This window comes from Aegilops tauschii, chromosome 1 (genome assembly GCF_002575655.3).
Source record: "Aegilops tauschii subsp. strangulata cultivar AL8/78 chromosome 1, Aet v6.0, whole genome shotgun sequence".
In the NCBI taxonomy this organism is placed as follows: Eukaryota; Viridiplantae; Streptophyta; class Magnoliopsida; order Poales; family Poaceae; genus Aegilops; species Aegilops tauschii.
Window position 1 is genome coordinate 383,636,478 of NC_053035.3, and position 6,000 is coordinate 383,642,477.

Below are 6,000 nucleotides of genomic sequence, written 5' to 3' on the forward strand. Positions count from 1 at the left end.
CAAGCGCCTAGAGTTTCGTCTCGAAATTCTCTTTCCGTTTAACCTACTCAAACAAGTTTTTGCTACAGTAAAATTTGACCTAGATCCAGATTAGCAAACGAAGTTTCTTTCTTTCGCCGTTTGACTTTCGTTGCTTCTTCCGAGTTGATTCTTTTTGTAAACCGGAGTTCTTAAGTTGAACTTTCTGGTTGGATCGTTCATTCGAGCTTTACCTATGCATTAGATGAGTACTGATTGTATGCTTGTTTGTTTGCGATAGAGTACCCGGAGTGTGCCGCTTGTTACTTCGAATCGCTAGGTTTTGCGGATCATCAGCAAGGCAAGTAACACTTTGATCATATTCCGTTCATACCCAGTTTTATTGCATTAGATCTGTTTTCCTCAAACACATTGCATGATTAGGATCTAAATAAACTGTGGGTATTGGGAAGTAGTTGAGGTAGTACCTATTACCTGTTTTACTTTATCAAACCCTTGGGAGTTACTTCTACGTTGCTTTATCAATGCCATGCTATGCGTAGACGTGGATTGGGTTTGAGAGATATTCATGACAGATGTGAGATGTTTATTAATGGTTCAACTTAAGGTGGCAACTAAAACTCACATCTGGGTGGATTGAGGCACCTGGAGAACCCAGTGTTGTCTGTATGTATAAGGTCCGCCACCCAGGCTCAAAGGGATCATAAGATTATTCATGCTAGAAACTTCCGTGTGCAGCCACAAGCTATTATGGGCTCTAGCATAGCTGAGTAGGTTACAGGATCTCTTGAAGAGGTGGACTAGCAGATGTAGGGGAAAGTAGGTGTACCGGTCCATCCAGAGTAAAGAGTGATTGTTTCTGAAAGACTGTGTCTCGGTCATCCGTTTCTCAAACGTCATGCAGTGCGAGAATCAAGCGGAGGCGATCGAGTCTTGTGGGGAAAAGTGCACAAACCTCTGCAGAGTGTACAAACTAATCATGATTAGCCGTGTCCCCGGTTATGGACAACTTGAGTATCTAGTACCTGGATTATCATTTGAATCTCATCACCGTGATACTTATAATTAATTTTGTTGGGTTAATGATGATACTTAATTGGGATTGAGTTGGAGGTACCTTCTCAATGTTTCAACCACCATGATAGTTAAATAAAATTTATTCCTTTGAAGTAGGATAAAATTGGCTTTTCGCAAAACTGTAACCATAGAGCTTTCCACCAGCCATAAATGCATATAGTATAGCATTATTATTGTTCATTGTTCTCTATGTGTTACATTGCTAGCATATTCTACGTGCTGACCCGTTCTCGGGCTGCAACGTTTCATGTTGCAGACTTTTCAGACGACGAGTAAGATGCCTTAGGTCGTGGTCTTATACTCAGTGATGCCGCTGGAGTTGATGGACTCACTTATCTTCCAAGTCTTCTGCTGTTATCGTTATTAGATGGCCTTAAGCCATGTTTATCATTCTTAATCTCTTTGGAGATATTCGATGTAATAAGTGTGTGATTGCTACTCTGTTATAAATCCTCCATTTGTACTGTGCGTGTCAGCATTACTGATCCAGGGATGACACTGGTGCACAGCAGCACAGGCCATTTGAGGTCTGGTCGCTACACCAGGTGGCGCCCCTAGGCCACAGAGCTCATCATCACCCTATGCTTCCCACGGTCGGTGCGGATACTGGCGTCAACCACCACCGGCGGCGCGGGCTGCCCCCGCCCTCTCCCATGCGGCGTCGCAACCGTGCCACCACACGGTCCTCCGTCTACGCCACGGCGTCGTCCCTGCACGCTCGCCGGGAGCAGGCGAACACACGAGCCATGCTTCTCGTGGCGTGCGAGCTATTGCGGTGCAGGTTAGCAGAAGGCAGCCGCGACGCCTTACTCGCCCGTGTCGCTGATACGTCTCCATCGTATCTACTTTTCCAAACACTTTTGCCCTTGTTTTGGACTCTAACTTGCATGATTTGAATGGAACTAACCCAGACTGACGCTGTTTTTAGCAGAATTGCCATGGTGTTATTTTTGTGCAGAAATAAAAGTTCTCAGAATGACGTGAAACTTCACGGAGAATATTTTTGGAATTTATAAAAAATACTGGTGAAAGAATCAAGACCAGGGGGCCCACACCCTGTCCACGAGGGTGGGGGGCGCGCCTGCCCCCCTGGGCGCGCCCCTGCCTCGTGGGCCCCCTGGTGCTCCACCGACCTCACTCCAACTCTATATATTCACGTTCGGGGAGAAAAAATCAGAGAGAAGGATTCATCGCGTTTTACGATATAGAGCCACCGCCAAGCCCTAATCTCTCTCGGGAGGGCTGATCTGGAGTTCGTTCGGGGCTCCGGAGAGGGGAATCCGTCGCCGTCGTCATCATCAACCTTCCTCCATCACCAATTTCATGATGCTCACCGCCGTGCGTGAGTAATTCCATCGTAGGCTTGCTGGACGGTGATGGGTTGGATGATATTTACCATGTAATCGAGTTAGTTTTGTTAGGGTTTGATCCCTAGTATCCATTATGTTCTGAGATTGTTGTTGCTATGACTTTGCTATGCTTAATGCTTGTCACTAGGGCCCGAGTGCCATGATTTCAGATCTGAACCTATTATGTTTTCATGAATATATATGAGTTCTTGATCCTATCTTGCAAGTCATTAGTCACCTATTATGTGTTATGATCCGGTAACCCCGAAGTGACAATAATCGGGACCACTCCCGGTGATGACCGTAGTTTGAGGAGTTCATGTATTCACTAAGTGTTAATGCTTTGGTCCGGTACTCTATTAAAAGGAGGCCTTAATATCCCTTAGTTTCCAATAGGACCCCGCTGCCACGGGAGGGTAGGACAAAAGATGTCATGCAAGTTCTTTTCCATAAGCACGTATGACTATACTCGGAATACATGGCTACATTACATTGATGAATTGGAGCTAGTTCTGTGTCACCCTATGTTATAACTGTTGCATGAGGAATCACATCCGACATAATTATCCATCACTGATCCAATGCCTACGAGCTTTTCACATATTGATCTTTGCTTAGTTACTTTTCCGTTGCCACTGTTACAATTACTGCAAAACTCCTATTGTTACTTTTGCCACCGTTATCGTTACTTCCATACTACTTTGCTACTAAATACTTTGCTGCAGATATTAAGTTTTCCAGGTGTGGTTGAATTGACAACTCAACTGCTAATACTTGAGAATATTTTTTGGCTCCCCTTGTGTCGAATCAATAAATTTGGGTTGAATACTCTACCCTCGAAAACTGTTGCGATCCCCTATACTTGTGGGTTATCAAGACTATTTTCTGGCGGCGTTGCCGGGGAGCATAGCTCTATTCTTTAAGTCACTTGGGATTTATATCTGCTGGTCACTATGCGGAACTTGAAAGACGAGAAAACGAAGATTTATCCCTCAACTACGAGGGGAGGTAAGGAACTGCCATCTAGCTCTGCACTTGATTCTCCTTCTGTTTTGAGTAACCTTGCGACACCTAAACCTGCTTCTGCTATTAATTCTGATATGTCGCATGTTATTGATGATGCCACTTCTGCTTTGCATGATGCTTATGATGAAACTACTTCTATGCTTGATAATACTGTGCCATTAGGTGAATTTCTTGATGAACAACTTGCTAGGGCTAGAGAAAATGAAATTATTGAAACTGATAATATTGATGAAAGTGATGATGAAGATTCTCCCCCTAGATATGAATTGCCTGTTGTGCCTGAGGGTTATGTTATGGATGAAGAAACTGCTAGAGGTTTTCTTGCTTGCAATGATAGATCTGATCTTAAGAAATTATTAGCTAAACTGAAAGAGAAGTCTTTGAATGCTAGAATGAAATATGGCCCTGCTTTTGCTACTTCACCTATCTGTATTACTGATAAGGATTATGATTTCTCTGTCGACCCTGAGATAATTACTTTGGTTGAATCTGATCCTTTTTATGGCTATGAATCTGAAACTGTTGTGGCACATCTTACTAAATTAAATGATATAGCCACCCTATTCACTAATGATGAGAAAACTCGTTACTACTATATCCTTAAATTATTTCCGTTCTCATTAAAGGGTGGTGCTAAAACATGGTTTAATTCTCTTGATCCTGGTTGTGTGCGTAGTCCCCAGGATATGATTTATTACTTCTCTGCTAAATATTTCTCTGCTCATAAGAAACAAGCTACTTTAAGGGAAATATATAATTTTGTGCAAATTGAAAAAGAGAGTCTCCCACAAGCTTGGGGGAGGCTTCTCCAATTACTCAATGCCTTGCCTGATCATCCTCTAAAGAAAAATGAAATACTTGATATCTTTTATAATGGACCAACCGATGCTTCCAGAGACCACCTGGATAGTTGTGCTGGTTGTGTTTTTAGGGAAAGAACAGTTGATCAAGCTGAATTGCTATTGAATAATATGTTGACTAATGAAAATAATTGGACACTTCCTGAACCAACTCCTAAGCCCACTCCGAAGAAAAGGGGTATTCTGTTTCTCAGTCCTGAAGATATGCAAGAGGCAAAGAAATCTATGAAAGAAAAGGGTATTAAAGCTGAAGATGTTAAGAATTTACCACCTATTGAAGAAATACATGGTCTTGATAACCCGACACAGGTAGTAAAGGTAAATTCTCTCTAAAGATTTGATGAAGGTGATATTCCTCGTTATAAGTCTGCTAGCAAATGCTTAGATGAGTTTGGTAATTTTATTGTTAAACAAGAAAACTTCAATGCTTATGTTGGTAGACAATTGAAACGCAATGCTTATATGATTGAACACTTGAGTGATTATATGTCTAGAGTTAAAGGTGAACTTAAACTTATTACTAAACATGCTTCTATGGTTGTCGGATATTGGATTCCGACAAAACCCTTAAGGTTCGAACTCTGGGGTGCGCACGAAGTTCTTTCCCTCCTATCGATCCACACCCTAGCTCGCTAAGATCTCGCGGACGAACTCGACGAACTCACAACACAGGAAGACACGAGATTTATACTGGTTCAGTCCACCGTTGTGGTGTAATACCCTACTCCAGTGTGGTGGTGGTGGATTGCCTCTTGGGCTGATGAAGAACAGTACAAAGGGAAGAACAGCCTCCCGAGGTTGAGGTGTTCTTGTGCTCTGCGGACTTGTGTGGGTGAGATGGCTCTGAATCGGTCGCCCATCAGATGCCCCCTACGGTGGTGGCTAGTTCTACTTATATAGGCCCTGGTCCTCTTCCCAAATATTGAGCGGGAAGGGAGCCAACAAAGGCGGGCAAATTTGAAGGGGGACAGCTAGTACAAGCTATCCTGACAAAAGTGGTCTTCGCCTGCAAAAGGCTCTGGTGGCGACACCGTCTTGGGCTCCATGGTGACCTCCGTCTTGCCGTCCTGCTGGTCTTGGTCTTGTTGCACCGATATGGAAACCTTTGCTTGATGCCTCGGTACTCCGCGTCTGCGCCTGCCTCCTTAACACCAGAGGAAACAAGGACGCTGCGCGCGCTGGCGCCCGCCTGGTGTCGATCATCATGGCTCCCGTCACGAGTGCCTCGCAAGGTTTGCCCCGCCTTGATATCTCCGCTCCTCGTGAGGCAGCCTGGGAGGCCGCTCCCGAGGAGGTCTTGCGTCGTCCGCCTCCTGAGGCTTGGCCTCTCGCGAGGGTCTTGTATGCCTTGTTGATGAAGATGGGCCGGACAGGCCCGCTTGCATAGCCACGCCGTGGGCCGCAGGCAGGCAAGTCTGGGGACCCCCGTTCCCAAAACGCCGACAGTAGCCCCCGGGCCCAAGGTGCGCTCGGGCTTGGCTTCGAGGCGAAGCCAAAGGTCAAGTATGGAGCGCCGCGGGCCCCAAAAGCCTGCGGCCTCGGTTGACGCGTGGCGGTTGATTGGACGTGGGCGTCTCCGCTTCCCCACGCTGCCTCGGCAACTGCTCGACTTGACAAGTCCCTGCGACATGCAAGGAAAACCATCATTACCTGTGATCGTGGGAGGCGCCGGTTGGCCTTCTTTCGCTATAAATGGGGAGGGGGGCGGA